Source organism: Astyanax mexicanus, chromosome 10 (genome assembly GCF_023375975.1).
Source record: "Astyanax mexicanus isolate ESR-SI-001 chromosome 10, AstMex3_surface, whole genome shotgun sequence".
Lineage (NCBI taxonomy): Eukaryota > Metazoa > Chordata > Actinopteri > Characiformes > Acestrorhamphidae > Astyanax > Astyanax mexicanus.
In genome coordinates this window covers 42288127-42309458 of record NC_064417.1, presented here as the reverse complement: position 1 = coordinate 42309458, position 21332 = coordinate 42288127, and positions in this window count along the sequence as shown.

The following is a 21332-nucleotide window of genomic DNA, read 5'->3' as shown; positions in this document are numbered from 1 at the left end:
AAAAGCTGCACTGCTTTTTGTAAAATTGCTGTTTGTATTTATTGTAATACTAGTAGTGTTTTACTGAGCTAATAAACACTTAATTTACAGATAAGACATTTATTATTTACTGAAATTCCCACAGGTGCCTAAAACATTTATACAATACTGTATATAATATTATATATTAATATTTTTCTACTTTTTTTTTTCAATGAGGTGGAAAAGTTGTGGCTTGTTCTTCTTTGGGTCGCCTATTCTTCAGTGAATCGGTGTGCTGACCATCAGGAATGCTGTGAGATTGGCGCTTCTGAAGTTGAATGGAGGAGGAGGAGGAGGAGGAGGGAAAAAAGAGGTTAAAAAAAATCTTTGAGGGCGGTCACACACAGTTGTTCAAAGGGTTATAAGACCTTTTAAACCTGACAAAAGAACTTCACAGTTCTATAAGTAAAGCCCAATATACTATGTTAGTGTCAGAGCTCTCCCCCACCACACACATTGCTTCCCACCTATTTCCTCTTTCATCTCTGACACGAACATATCGAGTGCGAGGGGGGGGCCGGGCCGGGGGGGGGTGGCATCTGCATCTTATTGAATCGGAAGGTGAGGCAGAGGCCTTGCTGGATAGGCCACGTCCAGAAATCTGTTAGGGAGTCGGAGACGTCGACTTTTCTCTCCTCATTTTCTCCGGGTCTCGTCACACCCACTCTGCCGGGGCTGTGGGGCCGGACTCCCGGGGAGAGCTACACCTACTTACCTCGCTGTTAGTGGGGCTGGTAGTGCGGGACGCCCAAAGCGTCCACGTGTAGGTGATGTGATGGGTCACGCAGGGGTCGAGCTGGCTCTCTGGAGCGTGACAGAGAAGGTGTGCGAGAGGGAAGGTCATGCTACTTTATTTTCAGCTTCTTCTGAAGGCGATGTGTCTGAACTCTGTTCAAAAATCAGTGCTGATAAGGATTATTTGGAGCGATGCTTCAGAAGAGGCAAAGGCTAAGAGCCAGAGCATAACAACCACGGCAACAAACTCCTACAACCTGGGTGATTTAGTATAATAGCACACCTGTGTTGCACTGCAGGAAAAATAGATACTAGATAATTGTCTTCTATCCACTTTGGCTTTGGCTTTCTATCCACTTTGACAAACTTAAGAAAAAAAAAAGAATTTTAAAAGTTTTTTGAAAAGTTTTGCATAATTCAGGTGTTAACATGTTTTTTGTGTATTTTTTTTTCTATTTTTCTTTGCTTTTGTTTTATAGGTAAAACAATACAGTTATATTGTATGTAGTGCTGGTTTACCACCTTCTTAAAAAGCGGTAACACCTTACAATAAAAGTCACAAATAACAGTACTCATGACTTATTAGTAATAAACTTTGTTAAATGATTAAGTAATATCTGAATTAATTATAAATTGCTACTAGTTAAAACATTATTAAACATTTATATTTAATACACCTGAAAGCTTTAGAATGTTAATAATAATAATAAATTAATACATTTGTTAAATTATTTAAAAATGGTGAATAATGTCTTACCTAATGTCAATTAATAATTAGTTGAGATGTTCTGTAGTAAGTAAGTAAGTAAGTAAGTAAGTACTGTTAATTACTGTACCCTTATGGTACAGTGTTACCAAACAAAAAAACATCTAATGTGAACATTATAGGCTTATTTTTTTTTATTATTATTATTATTTTGCTTTAGGACTATGTCAGACATTTGTTTGTTTCATGATGATGACAATATTTCTGGTCTATTTTAGAATCATCATTGTTAGAGCCTAAAAGTGTAACACACATTACAATCTACATATGTAATACTCTTTTTTTATTAGATTAATTCAAGTAAAGGCAGCTTGATTGCTTTAATTACAGCCAACCTAAGCTTTTATGATTGTGTTGCTGGAGTTTTACTGTTAACGTGCAATTGTTTACAGCAAGTGCTTACACTAAAAAGATATGGATATGATCTGTTATCATCTGATAATGGTTAAGAATAAATGGTTTTGAAAGACACATTTTGGTCTTAAATGTATTAATAAGCGTAGGTGGTATTGGTAAAATATGTTCCTAAGTTGAGAAACTTGAGAAAAGTCTACATCGTATTGATGATACGTTCAAAAACTGTGGAAAAGGAAGACATTTAAGAAGACATTTATCTTTATTACTAAACTATTACCATCAGCATATCATCAAAATAGATTGATACAATCTTTTGGACAGTAGATAAAATACTACAAATAATCCAGATTTATAAAAATCGGAACTTTTCATTAAGCTTCAAAGAACAGAGAGCTCTTTTTGTAAAAAATAAGGTAATAAAATGTACAAAGAGCATTTTAAAAGACACAAAACACACCAGGTAAAGTTTCTGTATCAATTAAATCCTTTTTTTGTCTGAACCATTTACTTAAAAGTTAAAGCCTGAAAACTTTTTTTTTTAATCATTTATTTAAGAGCACAAGCCTAATCTGTCCCTGTCAGATGTCACCTGCATGGAATCACTTAGTGCTAAATGCAAGGGCTCTGCTTGGTGGGTGTAGATCTATGTGTGTGTGTGGGAATGGTTGAGTGTGTGGGGTTTAAGTGTGTGTGAAGGAGTAAGTAGGTGCGGGTGGGTGGGTGTAGTGGTGACTCTGTGGAGTGTTTGCATGGAATAGGTGAATGTGGAAGTGAGTGTGTGAGGAGGTACAAATAAGAGCAAAAAAGGGGTTGCCAGCGATCCAGATCTACCAGTGTGTGTGTGCATTTGTGTGTGTATGTGGGCCTGGGGGGGGGGGGGGGGATGGGGGTGAAGGTGGGGGTTCTATTCTGAGACTGCTTTGGCAGCTGACTTTGATAATTGTCCTGTCAGTCCAGTGCAAATACTGGCGTCCGTATAGAATGCATTAGCGGGGCTGCGCTGAGCGGGGAGCGCAGCATGCTGCTAATGATGATATTTCCCCTCCTGCTCTCCCAACGCCGTCCAACATCATAAACACTCGCTACGGCTCCCTCGCCGCTCACCGTTAACATGTGTTTTTATTTTCGGCCCTGCATCAATTTGCACGCCTCGCCGCACCTCTCGTTCCTTAATTATTCTGCAGCCGTTCGGGGAGAGCGGTTCTGCTGTGGAGGTTAATAGATTTTAAAGAGCCTGGCTGTCAGAGTCTGTCACAATAGAGGACAGGCCTGAAATCGAGGGCGAGTAATTGGTCGGGGAAAGGTTGCTTTGCTGGTGCGTTTGGCCGGTGTGACGGACCGGGGCCGGAGAGCCTGGGCTCCACAATCGTTCGTCTCATTGGACCTGCTGCTGAAAGATGAGGTCTGTGTTATAATTCAGATGTGGGTGGATCTGACCAGATGGCGGGGAGGGTTAATATGAGTGATGTAAGACTACCCGTGTCGATGTCTTAAACTTATGTCTGGTTCACATTACAAGATTTTATCCCAGTTTTTCAGTTGCCGAAAGTTTTTCGTTGATCACCGACAAAAACTCGGGAAAGCTCGGCGCTCGCACAGTCGCGCAGTGTGAACTACTGAAAGACGCTGGCCGAGCCGTCGCTAATCGATTGCCAACTAGTCGCAGATGCCCGGCAAATATTCAACATGTTTAACATCTGACTCAGTCAGCGACTGGGAGTCAGGAGCAGCGGCTACATACAGCCAATGAGATCGCAGAACACACCACAGCTGTTTATGGAGAGTCTGACCTCTTTCTGTCCCCCCTGTTATATCAGTAAATGACTGTTAAACTCAAGAGGGAGCCCATGAGTGAGTCCTATATGAATGGGGTTAATGTTGCTAAAAGCTAAAACTTGAAATTAAAAAATATTAATGAACTACTTGTTCTGAGTGTTTCATTAATGTTAGAAAGTAGAATAATGTACACTGCTCAAAAAAATAAAGGGAACACTCAAATAACACAATATAACTCCAAGTAAATCAAACTTCTGTGAAATTAAACTGTCCACTTAGGAAGCAACACTGATTGACAATCAATTTCACCTGCTGTTGTGCAAATGGAATAGACAACAGGTGGAAATTATTGGCAATTAGCAAGACACACTCAATAAAGGAGTGGTTCTGCAGGTGGGGACCACAGACCACTTCTCAGAACCTATGTTGTATGGCTGATGTTTTGGTCAGTTTTGAATGTTGGTGGTGCTTTCACACTCGTGGTAGCATAAGACGGACACTACAACACACACAAGTGGCTCAGGTAGTGCAGCTCATCCAGGATGGCACATCAATGCGAGCTGTGGCAAGAAGGTTTGCTGTGTCTGTCAGCGTAGTGTCCAGAGGCTGGAGGCGCTACCAGGGGACAGGCCAGTACACCAGGAGACGTGGAGGAGGCCGTAGGAGGGCAACAACCCAGCAGCAGGACCGCTACCTCCGCCTTTGTGCAAGAAGGAACAGGAGGAGCACTGCCAGAGCCCTGCAAAATGACCTCCAGCAGGCCACAAATGTGCATGTGTCTGCACAAATGGTTAGAAACCGACTCCATGAGGATGGTATGAGGGCCCGACGTCCACAGATGGGGGTTGTGCTCACAGCCCAACACCGTGCAGGACGCTTGGCATTTGCCAGAGAACACCAGGATTGGCAAATTCGCCACTGGCGCCTTGTGCTCTTCACAGATGAAAGCAGGTTCACACTGAGCACATGACAGACGTGACAGAGTCTGGAGACGCCGTGGAGAGCGGTCTGCTGCCTGCAACATCCTTCAGCATGACCGGTTTGGCAGTGGGTCAGTAATGGTGTGGGGTGGCATTTCTTTGGAGGGCCGCACAGCCCTCCATGTGCTCACCAGAGGTAGCCTGACTGCCATTAGGTACCGAGATGAGATCCTCAGACCCCTTGTGAGACCATATGCTGGTGCGGTTGGCCCTGGGTTCCTCCTAATGCAGGACAATGCTAGACCTCATATGGCTGGAGTGTGTCAGCAGTTCCTGCAAGATGAAGGCATTGAAGCTATGGACTGGCCCACCCGTTCCCCAGACCTGAATCCGATTGAGCACATCTGGGACATCATGTCTCGCTCCATCCACCAACGTCACGTTGCACCACAGACTGTCCAGGAGTTGGCGGATGCTTTAGTCCAGGTCTGGGAGGAGATCCCTCAGGAGACCATCCGCCACCTCATCAGGAGCATGCCCAGGCGTTGTAGGGAGGTCATACAGGCACGTGGAGGCCACACACAATACTGAGCCTCATTTTGACTTGTTTTAAGGACATTACATTAAAGTTGGATCAGCCTGTAGTGTGTTTTTTCACTTTAATTTTGTGTGTGGCTCCAAATCCAGGCCTCCATTGGTTAATAAATTTGATTTCCATTGATGATTTTTGTGTGATTTTGTTGTCAGCACATTCAACTTTGTACAGAACAAAGTATTCAATGAGAATATTTCATTCATTCAGATCTAGGATGTGTTATTTGAGTGTTCCCTTTATTTTTTTGAGCAGTGTATTTTACTAAAAGAGGGCAAACAAAGCGTGCCTGAATATTTAATTTTTTCACCAGAAATCAGGTTTTACACTGTAAAGCCATTAGCATTACTGCTACTGTGAGCTGATTGGTTGGCGAGCAGATCCTGGAGATACAGGTAGAGCATCTTTAAAAGGTTTAAAACTAGTGTTCAAAACGATAAAAATGATCTCTACAGTACTGAAACATTTGATATACAGTGCCCTCCATAATTATTGGCACCCCCTGGTTAAGATGTGTTCTTTAGCTTCTCATAAATTGAGTTTTGTTCAAAATAATATAGGACCACGATGGGAAAAAAAAGTAAAGTCCAACTCAAGTAAATTTTAAGGGGGAAATAAAATCCCTGACTAAGAAATAATTATTCTTCATAAAATCACCTGTTCCACAATTATTGGCACCCCTAACAATTCTTAGGAAATAAATTTAATAAAAGTAATTCTGTCACTTCTACAGTAGTTTACGAAGTTGATCAGAGTATGTAGGAACATTTAATTAGTAATTCACAACTTCCTGTTTCCCTGGGGTATAAATATGACGTGACACAGAGGCCATTTATCTTCAACATGGGAAAGACAAAGGAACATACCATTCAAGTGAGGCAGATGTGTGTTGACCTTCACAAGTCAGGCAATGGCTACAAGAAAATCTCTACTCGCCTACACCTGTCCATATCTACTGTCAGAGGAATTATTAAGAAGTTTAAAACAACTGGAACAGTGGTAAACAAGCCTGGACGAGGACGCAAGTTTATTTTGCCACCACGCACAGTGAGGAGGATGATAAGAGAAATAAAAAGTTCTCCAAAGCTCACTGTAACAGAATTGCAACAAATGGTAGCTTCTTGGGGTCACAAAGTCTCCAAAACAACCATCAGGCGCTATCTACATGCCAACAAGCTGTTTGGGAGGCATGCACGGAAGAAACCATTTCTCACTCACAATCATAAACGCAAACGTTTGGAGTTTGCTAAGCGGTACTGGGACTTCAACTGGGACCGTGTGCTTTGGTCAGATGAAACAAAGATAGAGCTTTTTGGCAACAAATGCTCTAAGTGGGTCTGGCGTAACACAAGAGCTGAGTATGCAGAAAAGCACCTCATGCCCACTGTGAAATACGGCGGGGGATCAGTGATGCTGTGGGCCTGTTTCTCTTCTAAAGGCCCTGGGAACCTTGTTAGGGTGCATGGCATCATGAATGCTCTAAAATACCAGGACATTTTAAAACAAAATCTGGTGGCTTCTGCCCGAAAGCTGAAGATGGGTCGTCACTGGGTCTTTCAGCAAGATAATGACCCTAAACATGTGGCCAAATCTACACAGAAATGGTTCACCGCACACAGAATCAAGCTCCTCCCATGGCCATCTCAGTCCCCAGACCTCAACCCCATTGAAAACCTGTGGGGTGAGCTGAAGAGGAGAGTGCAGAGGAGAGGACCCAGGTCGTTGGATGATTTAGAGAGAATGTGCAAAGAGGAATGGTCAAAGATCCCTCTTTCTGTATTCTCCCATCTTGTGAAACATTACAGGAGAAGATTAGGTGCTGTTTTGTTGGCAAAAGGGGGTTGTACAAAGTATTAACATCAGGGGTGCTAATAATTGTGGCACACATGATTTGATGTTAAATAATTATTTCTTAATGTGGGATTTTTTTCCTACTGAATAAATTCACTTGAGTTAAAGGTTGTATTTTACTCTTTTTTTCCATCGTGGTCCTATATTATTTTGAACAAAACTCAATTTATGAGAAGCTAAAGAACACATCTAAACCAGGGGTGCCAATAATTATGGAGGGCACTGTACAGTAGTTCTGTGTTGAGGACATAAGTACATATTTCAGTATAAAACTGAACAGACATTTATAAACTCTTTAAAATATTTTATTCAGTTGCTTCATATGAACACATTCATGTTGGATTCATTGCTAAAGTGCATATTCTCCTTATAGAGATTCTCTGGCATGGCATCACTAGTTCTCAAGTGTGTTTAGTTTTGGGGTGTTCTCCTGATGAAACATGTTTCAGATTTCCCTCGACGAGAAATCATGTAATTTGTGACCCCGTGTCGCTGATCAGTCGTGTAGTGTGAAAGTCTCAACAATGCAGCACAACCAGTCATGTAGAGTGAACAGCACAACGACTGATGACTGAAAAAGTCGTGTAGGGTGAACCTGGCATTAGGGTACGCTACATGATTTATAGAGCCGGAGCAGATTTTAAACAGATTTGGAATCTCACACTTGCCACCATGAGATTTTCAGATTTGGAGAATGGAGAATAAATTTGATTTAACTAAAATAAAATGCATTAATATAGAACGTTTCGCAATGAATGTTGTCATAAAGGAGCTTTACAAGGTTCTGGGTCCAAACTTTAGAAGGGTCCAAGCTGGGGAGCACGGCGAGTGATTAATGATTAGAACCTTCACATCTCAGCACTGGGGTCCTGGGTTCAAGTCCCTATCTGGGGGTTCTTCTGCCAGATACCTAGGGACTCGTAGGTGTTCCATGTTCTCCCCAAGTCCAGGTGGGGAGTTCCTCCACGAACTAAGGCTTCTGTCCACTCAGGCGTGACATACAGAATGACCGTATGACCACATATAAGGTAAAAGATGGACAGTTGTTTCTGGTTGAGAGTATGCTCAGTGTGATTTGCTAAAACCAGGGCTAAAATCAGTGCAAACAACCTATAGTGCAAGCACAGCTTTACAAAACACAGCTGCACTCAACTGATCAACTAAAAACAATATTTCTACACTCCTAAGCGATGAGCATACTGTACTTTAAAGAAGGTAGACAGCCAACAAATGCCAACACCAACAGCAAAAGCTCTGGCCAGTGCTCTTCAAAAGTACAGCTGCACAAAAAACGGCATAAATCCCAACCCCACCTTCTCCAGTCCTACACTTCTCAGTTTTTACCTGCTCCCAACACACCTGATCCAACTGATCAGCCAATTAACAAGCTCCTCCCAAGTTCAAAGGCTTAAGTTACAAGAGGAAACCACTAAAATGTGTAGGTGTAGAGCAGATAGTCCTCCAGGTCCAGGGTTGGGAACCACTGCCATAGAAGAGAATCTTCTCTTGACTTCCACACTTCCCCTGAACAACTTTTCTTAAAAACCTGTTAGACCACTGTAGACTAGACATGTTGTGCACACAAAAATTAGCACATCTTTGGAACCAATGGGTGCAACCTACGTGAGGTAGCTGAATGTATTCATTAGAAGGGACGGCAAAAGTAGTTTCTCTATGGAATCGCTAAAAGAACTATTTAAAGCACCATCATTTTGATCTGCCCTTAACTTCACCCCATTTACTTTATCTGTACACAATGGACACACACACACAGCAGTTTGAAAACTAAAACTAAGCATTTAAAAAATGATCCCATGGTATAAAATTCTCAAATAACAGTTAACACAATGCTGCCAAAACATTAGAGCCGTTCACGGTTCAGCTCCAATCATATTCTGCACTACAACAGACAAGCTTTGTTCCTACAGAAATCACCCTAGTCAGGATTGAATGGGTTCTGGTTCTCCAGTTGAATTTGATATGCTTTCTCTCTCTCGCCTTCTCTCACTCCCTCCCTCACACACACTCTCACACACACACAGACCGGTAAGCAGCCGTTCTTGCAGGTGGAGTGTGGTCGTGGTGTTAAATGCGTCCCTCCAGCTAGTTCCAACTTGTTGGCCCAACTCCGGCCCAGTGGGCTAATCCATTCCCCCTCTCTAACACCTAATGGCTCGGTCCAATCCATTCCCCTGTCTAACACCTCCTTAGAGCCTGCGCTTCCTTTGTTCTGACAATACACAAACTTCCATTCACATGGCCACTCTGTAATCAGTGAAATACTAGCCTCTGGGCCTTCTGGAAGGAGAGCGAGCGAGAGAGCGACAGAGAGAAAGAGAGAGAGAGAGAGAGAGAGAGAGAGAGAGAGAAAGAGATTCAGCCATGACCAATCCACCTTAACTACCTGTCTGGCTTCTAGCTGCAGATGTTATTTGAAAGAGAAAGACAAAAAGTGCCTCAACCAGCTGTAAAATTCAAATATCAAAGGAAGAGATGCTGGCAACGCCACTTGAGCAACTCGCACGGTTCCAAAACATCATACTTTGACTAGTAAAACCAGGACAAATCTCTAAAAACTGTGACATATTGTATTATACAGCTTTGATTTAGTTCAGACTACTGTTCCGGAACTTCTTGAGACTGGTGGCTGTACCTGAGCTGTGAAAATATTTGAAATTGTGAGTTTTTGTGATCAGATTATGAAGGTAGCTTGGGTTTCTATTTAATTATGTATAAAATTATATATTTTTTTCAACACTTCCAGGGAAAGATGATGAGTTTTGCTTATTTCTGCAGGAGCAGTGGTGACTCGGGGGTTAGAGCACCAGTGATGGTTATTGGTAACAAGGTTGTTGCTTTAATACTCTTTGAGCAAGGACCTTAACACTCACTGATGTCTACATAGATAGATAGATGGCTAGATAAGCATCCAGTAGAAGATTCACACTGCATAAGAAAATAGAACATTAATAACAATAAAAAAGGGGATAAAAAGAGAGCAAACTCTCTCTGTATTTATGTACATTTTACAGTGATGCATAAATATTATAGGCATAGTCATAAAAGTATATTAAAGTATGCATGACATATATAATATCATATACATAATGTACATATAAGTATATGCTTTTAAAATAAAATAAAAATAGTAACAGATAAACAAAATAATGAATAAAATAAAATCTAAATTCCCTAAATTTCCTTCAGGATAAATAAAGTATCTATCTATCTATCTATCTATCTATCTATCTATCTATCTATCTATCTATCTATCTATCTATCTATCTATCTATCTATCTAAAAAATGAATAAGTGTTTGAAAAATGTTTTCTGAAGTATACTGTGATGCATGGGACCTGGGTGTTGTGTTTAAAAAGAGCTCAAACATCATGACCATCAAGTCTTAGGCAGGCAGGTTAAAGATGATCACGTCATTAGAGTAGGGAAACAAGCTGTAAATTGGACTCTTACCTTGCCTCACTCTTCATCTGTTTCTTTCTGGGTGAACCTTTTGATCTGTCAATGTATTATATTTTGCTTTGACTTACTGATATAATCATTCTCTATTTTAATCCATGTTTTTATATGCTGTGTTAAAACAAATTATATAAAAATATTTATTTTACTATATTTTGAATTGTAGCCTTTTACTTATGGTAGTCATCAAGACTAGGATTTCTAGCATAGCTTTACCAAGTCTTGCTGTGGCAAATTTACCTAAAATGTTTATAAAAATAAATACATGCAAAAAAAGATTGGTCAACTTTCGCCTACAATTATAATTCCAAGCCACAAACTGCTAATATGACATTACTGCCCAATTCACATTTCTGAGCTTCTCCAGTACTGTACTGTTGCAAGTTTGGACAAACACACATCTGTTGTCTGAATCGGCCTGGCCGAGGCCAGACGATAGACAGAGGCGATCGCATTGGCACAAAAAGGCTGTAAATCACACGGCTTGTCACAGCCCATTTAGCCGCAAATGGGTCCAATTCATCTTGATAAGAAGCTCCAGAACACACTCACGAGTGCAGAGAAGAAGAAGAAGGAAAAAGAAATCACGGCCCACGCCCAATCATTCTCGCCGGGCTACAGGTGCCCCACGCCAGCCTGGCCGGAGAATGCGTTTGAAGTGCAGTACTGCAGTAAACCTCAGGGGTAACAATCTGCTCGAAAATCCTTTTTTTCCTCCACTCAGGGGATGTTTAGAAGTGACAAATTGTGCTTTTTAGCTTCTCCGTTTCATAAGAGGTACATTAGCTAAAGGTCTGTGTATGAAACACGACCCCGAAGCTGAGGCCACAATGCGGGGAGAGCTTCAGACAGCGGGGAGAGGAACTGGGGAGAACAAAAGGAGATCTTTAGAAGGTAAATAAGTGTTCTTTTCCCTCGTTTCCCAACCCCAATTACTGCTCATTATAGAGGCCGATTGCCCGCCTCTCCTGTGTTCATGAGGACCATGACTAACCCAGTCAGATTATTAGCATGATAATGTAGCTACTTTGCCGGTCAATGGTGGCTGAAGTGACATTGTGAGTTTAAATAACAGCTTCATAGAAGAACCCAGAGCTAAACACACAACCAGAACAAATAGAGGACAACTATCAAAACAGATAGAAAACTACAGTAACTAACAATTTAATAACTTTATGTTTGCTACGCTTTTCCAGATGAGGAATTGAACCGGAGTCTCCAGCAAAAAGGACAGCAGCAGTAGCTAGTTATCCTTCTTTCAGGACTTTGAGGACTTTTAAACATATATCAAAATGTTTTTGGCAAAGTTATCAGGAATAAATAGAGAGAAAAATATACCTCAAACTCCAAACCAAAAAAGTAAATAAGGTATAGAAAATGGGTACCACTTTAAAATAAGGCTCATTTATAAAGGGTTTATAAATAGTTTATAAAGAGGTTTGTTATTATTATAATTAATTAGGTTATAAACCATTAACAAGCAGTTTCAACACATAAATAGGAAGGTCAAACGTGGCCTGTCATTTGCCAAATAATAGTGCTTCCACATTTATTCATACTGTTAAACTTTAGATCTTACTAGATGCTTATCTTACTTTGTCATTTCTATCAGTCATTATTAACACTTCTGTTAATAAAATATTTCTGTTTATTCATTTAACTATAATAACATTAAACAACTAAACTGACTTTCAATATTATTTTATTAGATAGGTTAAAACAATTCACTGCTATACGTATATATACATATATATATAATGCTTGCCAAACAAAGGTTCTTGACGCAATGCTGTCTGAGGGATCTGAGCTTACTGGCTTTTTATGCATAAAACTTACTCCTGATTCCTTGAATTGTTTATAATAATAATACTGACGCTGTGCTAAGTATGGAGTGGGGGTGGTGGCTGCAGGATTAGGCGCTCACAGGGGAGCTCCCAGCATGCTCTGTGGTCCTCCTTTTTTGTGTATTGGGGTTGTGTTATGGATGTTTGTGTGTTTGTTTAAATAATTCTGTAAGTAGGATTTGTTTAGTTGTGTTATTTAATCCTCCTGGTGTTATAGTTGAGGGTGAATAAGGGTCTATGGGTTTATTGATCATTCACATTCTCTTCTGCTCTAAATAAAGTGTGTTCAGTGAGACTTTGGCCTTGGCTCATTACTTCACCCCATGGTGATGCTACAATGCTACACAATAGTAGGCAGTGTAGAAAAAGAAATATGAAAATGACTTTATTTTCTTTTGTGGAACTTTGCTTTTATAAAACAAATACTTTTGAGCCCGAGGACTATGTATGGGCCAAAAGTTTGGACACATTCAGTGTTTTTTCACTATTTTAAAATGTTCTGCATTGTAGATTATTACTAAAAGTCATCCTAACTATGAAGAAAAAATACATGAATAGCCCTATTTGAGTAATGTTTTAATCCATATTAAGCCAAAAAACTACTCAACTAAGTAAAGGAAAAAACACTATAATAAACAAAGGTCAGTCAATCTGAAAAAAAAAAAAAAAAAAAAACAAGAACTTTGAAAGTATACTAATTTGCAGCTGCAAAGACCCTCAAAAACATTATGATGAAACTCTCTCTCATCAGGACCGTCCCAAGAAAAGGAAGAGCAAGAGTTCCCTCTGTTGCACAGGGTATGTTCATCAGAGTTACCAGCCTCAGAAGTACAGAGTATTTTGGTTTATGTAACACTTTTAAGCTACTACATGATTCCTTATGTGTTTCTTCATATTCCGGATGACTTATTAATTAGTATTAATTTACAATGTAGAAAATAAATAAAAACATTAAATTGGTAGTGTAAAAGATATACTGGAAAAATTATTGTATAAGATTGCTGCACTTCAAATCTGCTGGAGTTCAGAACAGTGATGTAGAGACAAAAACCTGTTACTGTCCACATACTTCAGAAAGGTCAGAGGGTTTACTCTGCATCCCCTAACAGTCCTCTGTGTTCTGTCCCATTCCGTCAGTCGTAGAGCAGGACCTCTGCCTTATTCCGGTTGGGCTGGGCGGTGATAAGTTAGCCCAGGGAGTTTTGTGGGTCGTGGAATGCAGCACACATCTTTGCCATAGCCAGCCGCGGAGGTAATGTGCTCGCGTGTTGGCACATGTCGAGGGAAGCGCACCTTCTCTCATATTAATAGAGGCAGCAGTGGCGTACCAGCACTCGGTGCTTATCTGTTCCAGCAGTGTGAGAGAGGACACTGCACACCGCAACCTGCAATCACCGCTCTACAGCTGTCCTACACTGATGTTTAGCTGATGATGACAGGGGATCTTTCAAAATATATCTTTTAAAATCATGTTTTTTTTTTTGTCCCTGCCTCTTTCCTTCTTTCTTTCCTTCTCAGGCCCTGCTGCTTTAATGTGAAGGAAATCTCGAGCTGTGTGATTGACGGTCCTGTGCGTCTTCCTAACAGATTAGAACAGGCCGGGCTGCCAGAGAGCTGAGCCCTGAAAAAAAGAAGACGAAGGAGAAGAAGAAGAAATCCCTGACAATGACAATGATGGCTTCCTCTCCGACTAATATAAACATACCAGCGTGATCACTTCTTTCCCCCTCAGGCTGCAGTATTGTTCCACTTCCATTCGGAAAGCTCTAAACAAATGTTTGAAATGTTTCCTTGCTTTCTGTTACTGCGCCATGTCTAGGCAATGTGTTAACGTGTCTTTTCAGACGTTTTTGTCTGCTAACAACTAAACACACAGAGCACTTTGAGTCTAAAGAAAGAGAAACACCTCTACTGTTTACAGTGTCCAAACATAGAATAGAGTACACAGGTTTTTAAAAAGCTGCTGGTGAAAAGCTTGTATTCTGTATTCTTTACTAATATAACATACAGATTCTACATGGCAACCTGTAGCACATTTCCCCACATACTTTGCAGCTGGGTTTGTAGATCCTGCACAATGATTGGTTGCTAAAGCTGGTGGAGACATTCCCAGGAAACTCTTGCTGTGTGTGGATGAGCATTATCCTGCTGTCATACTTGGTGCTAAAAGCGCTCTTATCTCTCTTACACTCAGCTCTGCAAACTCTGGACTACATTGCCCATGATGCACCACACAATGATACACATCACACCCCAGGAAGCAGGTCACCTGAATACTAGCCCTAGTGTTCTTAATCTTCGCTGAGTATTGATGGTTTATCTTCGTACAACACGTTTTTATTTTGCCTGGGTAACTCACCTCTTTTGACCTTTTGACTTGGTTCGTATTATGAAGCTTGTTTTTCTGACCTCTGGATTGTTCATCTACCCTGGTATGTTATCTCCTTGTTGCTGCTGTTTACCGGTATCGACCTTGCTTTGTCTGACCATCCCTTTGTCTTATACTTTATTTAATAAAGCATATTTTGATTTGCATCTGAGAGGGGTGTCACAAGGGGTGTCCAACTGTGATATGTAGTGGCTCCCCAGATTTTTTACTAGAGGTGTGGCTAGTGTAACACTCTACAGTAAAGACAGAATGCAAAGGCAAAAATGTCTTTGAGTGTGTTATGTCCAGTAGTCAACAATTTCTCACTAAGAGGTACACTGCCCAAAAGTAGACTTCTGAGAACCTCTTTATATGTCTATGTAATAATTATGGGCAGTCTCTGAAAACCAACCAATTCGAGAACTTATGTTTTTATATCTCTACAAAGCCACCACCAAATGACAGGGTGGTAAATGAGCTTTTCATAGCTTTTCTGAGAATCTGAAAATTGTCCAAACAAAGTTGTATATTTGCTACTTATAAATAAAAGCGTACAATTGTAAGTTAACTAAATAGTAATTTCCATATTTAGACTGGTGTCTAAAAGTACATTTGCAATTTCAACCTCTACTATTCTTAGAAGAATGACTTTTTGTTCTTAATGCAAGTATTACACACATTCTAAAATTGAAACTCTACTGAAATACCAGTTTTTCCAAAACATTTCTCACAGAACTCCACACCCAAGCCAAATTCCTGTTAGAAACCTTCATTTCTAAGCATGCACTAAAGCCAGAAGCTTCAGTGGTACAGCTGCATGACTTTTTTGACAAATTTGTATTTATTACATGGCCCAACAAGTGCAAAACCACTATTTAGCGCAGTTGTGCCTGAACCACACACCTCCCTCAGGGTAATATATAGAACATTTGAAGTATTTCATTCATGCTTCGTCACTTAGACTTCGCTGAGGAAAAAAGGATTCTGGTAAAACCGTCAAACCCCAACAACAAGCCAACTAAGACCGAAACCAAGTCCTCTGCTAGCTCTTGATAGGTCGTGGTAGGGTGGGATGCACACAGACATGAAAGATTTGCTTCAGTGCATTCAGGGCCGGCTGCCCAGACTGTGAAGAAAAGTCTGAAAGCATATCCTACCTATGCCTCATATACTGCACGGCCTTCTCCAGAAGCAACAAACGGGACCTTCACTGGGTCCATCACCACAACGTCGTGTTAATACTGTCCAGCTGTTCGGCCAGTACTGGCTTTCCCACAGTCCTGTGCTGGTGTGAACTCTCTCAGGTAGCGTGGGGCTCTGGAGGAGGAGATTGCATAATCCTTTCCCCGCCAGCAAAAAAGAGAAAAAAAAAGAAAAGAAAGCCCAGAGAACGAGACGGATGGACTAATTATTCTGTACATATTGCACTGGAAGCGGCACAGAGGCAAAGTTGGGTCAAGCTCTGAATCAAAAGACTTGGAATCCAGACAGATTGTGGCACCGGTTCATCACTTCACAACCTATTTACAACTTAAAAATTAGTTCCAGAGTAATTCACATTCATTATCTTCACAGTTCACCTAGGCAACTATCTTGTTATGCATAGATCATACAAACTGCGGGATTTTCATTATCATTTGAGAAGTTACTTCAAAAGTAATAAAGCTCATGCTGTCGACAAAAGAATCTCTCTGGCCAGGTACAATTCCAACACGATTAAGGTGTATTAATGACTGTTTCCAAATGTTTCATGCAGGATAACATGGCCAGTGTTAAAACTACACTAAGAAAAATGTGGAACTATTTTTGGTGCCATATAGATTTTTTTTTTTAAAGGGATCATCTATAAAAGGATTTTCTTGTATTTGAGAACCATTTATCAAGTTAAAACTGTGTTAATAAGAGAGTCATCACAGTTTTAGTCAGTACTTCAGTCAGTAATCTCTTCTGTCATCGTCATGGCTTTGTAATGTGTGCAGCATTTGGTTTTGCACTGTCTTGTTAAAAAATGCATGGCTCTCCCTGAAAAAAAAAAAAAAACTGCATATGTTGCTCTAAGATCTGTACTGCAGTTTTTTCCACATCACAGAAGTGTGCTGACACAACTCCATAGCTTGTTGGTAGTACAGCACACAGTGTCAATTTCTTCCAAAAAAAGATCTGGAATACTGATTCTTCGGACCACAATACAAGCTTCCACTGTATGATGGTCAATTCCAAATGTCTTAGAGCCCAGTTGATACCATTTCTGGGTAGGGTTAACATAAGGCTTCTGTTTTGCACAGTAAGGTTTAGGTGCATTTCTGAACGCAATTCAGAATTAAAGAACCCTTTATATAGTTCAAAGAGTTCTTTTAAATGGTTCTGTACAGAACTGCTGCCTTCAAGAAGTTATACTAAGAGCAACTGCCATCAAACATTTCCCCTAAAACAAATTACCAAATTCTCCAGACCAATCCTAATCCTAAACTCCACATCAGTGCAACAGTGCAACACTCTGCCCAATCCTCCACTGTGTTAAAAAAATGACAGACTAGTAACACATCTTACTGACTGATGTCTACAGGCAGAAAATCTAGGAGACTAAACTGTATCTAAAGTCCTCGCAGGCTTTCTAGTCATTTCCGCATTCAGTACTCCAGCCAGCGTCTCATTGCTACACATAGCTCACATTTCACCCACATACTGCCTGTGGACAGGTAGCAGGTCAGAGCCCGGTGACCCAGACTCCTTTCTTTTCCTCTAGCACACTAGCAGAGAAGTGGGTCAGTGATGGAGGCCATCTTACATTCTTTGTGGTCTGATGGAGATTTTAAAGATACAGTTCAGGATCGATCCGGTTTGTAAGACAGGAGACCAACTAAGTTAACTTGTTTCTTTGGTTTTGCTCTTAAGCTACTGAGCACCAGTTAGCACTGTGTGAAATGAATCCTCAAACTTTCTAGTAGTAATGCACCAATTGTGCAAAACTGGCAACCAAAAATGGAACAATGGCAAAAAAAAGCTATTTAGGTGTTAGGCCAAATTAGATAAATGTTGTAAAAATGTATACTAAACAACTACAGATGGATGAAGGATTTTGCAGTAACAGCAGGCAGTGATCAAAGTGCTAATATATACAGAGTTTATGTTTTTATTCTTTACTCACATATATTAAATTAAATAAAATGTTCAGCATCACTTATGTTTAGTATCAGTTAATTACCCTTCAAGAAATTGTCTGTTTTCCAGGACTAGGATAGTAATATAGTAGTTGAGCTTCCCTTGCCTGAGCATTAGCACTGCTGCAAAATATTACTGATAAGAATTGCACTGCTGAGGTAAATGTATTGTGCTTTGTTTGTCTGCTAGGATATTAGAAAGCTTGTGTTCAATAAATATTTTTTATGCAAGAAATAGTTTTGAAAGTTTCAATTTTAGCCAAAAATCTTAATTTTTAAGGTTGTTAGGAAATTTCAGACTACTGCAACTCTAAAGCATATCTACAGTTGTGGTCAAAAGTTTACATACACTTGTAAAAAAACATAATGTTATGGCTGTCTTGAGTTTTCAATAAGTTCTACAACTCTTATTTTTCTGTGATAGAGTGATCGGAACACATACATGTTTGTCACAAAAAACAGTCATAAAATTTGGTTCTTTCATAAATTTATTATGGGTCTGCTGAAAATGTCACCAAATCTGCTGGGTCAAAAATATACATACAGCAACATTAGTATTTGGTTACATGTCCCTTGGCCATTTTCACGGCAACTAGGCGCTTTTGGTAGCCATCCACAAGCTCCTGGCAAGCTTCAGGTCGAATGTTTGACCACTCTTCTTGACAGAATTGGTGCAGTTCAGCTAAATGTGATGGTTTTCTTGCATGAACCCGTTTCTTTAGCACTGTCCACATGTTCTCAATGGGGTTTAAGTCAGGACTTTGGGAAGGCCATTCTAAAACCTTAATTCTAGCCTGGTTTAGCCATTCCTTTACCACTTTTGATGTGTGTTTTGGGTCATTGTCTTGTTGGAACACCCAACTGCGCCCAAGACCCAACCTTCGGGCTGATGGTTTTAAGTTTTCCTGCAGAATTTGGAGGTAATCCTCCTTCTTCATTATCCCATTTACTTTCTGCAAAGAACCAGTTCCACTGGCAGCAAAACATCCCCAGAGCATAATACTACCACCACCATGCTTGACAGTAGGCATGGTGTTCCTGGGATTAAAGGCCTCACCTTTTCTCCTCCAAACATATTGCTGGGTGTTGTGGCCAAACAGCTCAATTTTTGTTTCGTCTGACCAGAGAACTTTCCTCCAGAAGGCTTTATCTTTGTCCATGTGATCAGCAGCAAACTTCAGCCGAGTCTTAAGGTGCCTTTTCTGGAGCAAGGGCTTCTTTCTTGCACGGCAGCCTCTCAGTCCATGGCGATGTAAAACACGCTTGACTGTGGAGACTGACACCTGTGTTCCATCAGCTTCCAAATCCTTGCAGACCTGCTTCTTGGTGATTCTTGGTTGACTCTTGACCATCCTGACCAATCTCCTCTCGGCAGCATGTGATAGCTTGCGTTTTCTTCCTGATCGTGGCAGTGACACAACTGTTCCATGCACTTTATACTTGCGTATAATTGTCTGCACAGTTGCCCTTGGGACCTGTAGCTGCTTTGAAATGGCTCCAAGTGACTTCCCTGACTTGTTCAAGTCAATAATTCGCTTTTTCAGATCCACACTGAGTTCCTTTGACTTTCCCATTGTAGCTTTTGTAGCTGAGTCTAATCACTGGGTCAAATGAGCCCTATTTAAATGGGCTCATGAGAAGTCAACAGCTGTAGTCAATCAGAATCACTTACAAGAAGTGAAGAGGCCATGACATGAAGCTAATTTGATTGACACAACTCGCTACATCACCAAAATTGACAAATTTTGTTGCTGTATGTATATTTTTGACCCAGCAGATTTGGTGACATTTTCAGCAGACCCATAATAAATTTATGAAAGAACCAAATTTTATGACTGTTTTTTGTGACAAACATGTATGTGTTCCGATCACTCTATCACAGAAAAATAAGAGTTGTAGAACTTATTGAAAACTCAAGACAGCCATAACATTATGTTTTTTTACAAGTGTATGTAAACTTTTGACCACAACTGTAACAGGGGTACCAGCAGCCACCTGGATGCCGGAAAATCTTCCATACTTTTGGAAAATTGTGTTGGTGTTGATCTGGGAGATGCATCTCTCTTATCTCCAGCCAGTAGCTCTGACTTTCTACTATGCCAGTTATCAGACGTATCAATTAAACTCTCTCAAACTTAACTCTGTTCAATTCCCACAGAGTGCAAACCTGCAGCACCAGGTGAGTCAGACTTACTCCAGCTTTGATGTTTCCCAGAGCTCTGTTATACAGTCCCCCCGTCCCAGGAAAGAGGGGAAATTCCGCACACCTCGCGGCCTCATACAGAGTCATGTCCTTACACACAACCCAGTGCACCACCTGCTGAGCTCACTTCCTGTACTTTGAGATACAGGAAATGGGTGTGTAGGCCCTGTTAACAGAACATTAGGCATATTACAGAGGGGCAGAAGGTGCATTCAGGTAAAGGGTGATTAATTGACTTTAAGCTTTAATAGGAGAGTATAAATCATATCCCACCAACCTTTACAAGCTATTACCGCCATCATGTGGTGACTCCAAGATGGACCTCCAAGATGAGGTACTTGATCTCAATTAGCATGGTACCTCAATTTGTCCTATTTGAGGTTCATCTGAGGAAAAAAGCAACTAAATACTTTATTAATTTCCTCACTGAAAAAAATAAGTAGAGGTCTACAGAAACTGCGAATACAAAATAAACATCAGATTAATATTATGGTAGACATCATGGTTTGATACAAGTTCCGAACAGCGACGAAAAAGCAACAAAATCTAAACATTTATAAGTTTAGCTTTAGCTCAGCTTAGCATAGCATGTTGCTAACTTGCTAACAGCTTAAGGCATCTGTATCCACTTTCACTCAGTGTGCTGCTCTTTCTCTTAACAATAAATGATTACAAAACAATAAAGATTGATATTTTATCTATGTTTGACACTAAAATATATCAGTCATATTTACACACATTTTGCTTAAACAGTGCTAACAGACTGCTAATATATGCACTTTGGAAGTTTGGAAGGTTATCAAATTTTGTGGAACCATACTTACCTTATAATTTGGGAGATCCACCACCTTGTCCCAGACCAAAGTTTCCCTGGATACCAAGTTTGTATAACAGGAGAAGTGCAGTCAATCTAAGTCTTTCTAGCTACTCTTCAACTCCATTTCATGAACAGAAAGGATTCAATGCAGGTTTAACCTCACCTTGCTACAATATACTGTATCAGGACATAATACAGTATTTACAGGACATTTATAGATATAATAAATAATAAGTGTAAAAATGGGCAATTAACAAGACACAATGTCTTCGAGTTGTATATCTAGCAGTGAACAATCATTCACCAAGAGGTAGACTAAGCAAAATGCCTCTGAGAGCCTTTTGACATGGCAGTAATCTTTTTGGAGAGTCCAGGGGCTGGGGCTGGATTGAATCCAATTGCTTCTACGTCATGTTTTAATTGGTCTGAAGCAGACTGGACCCT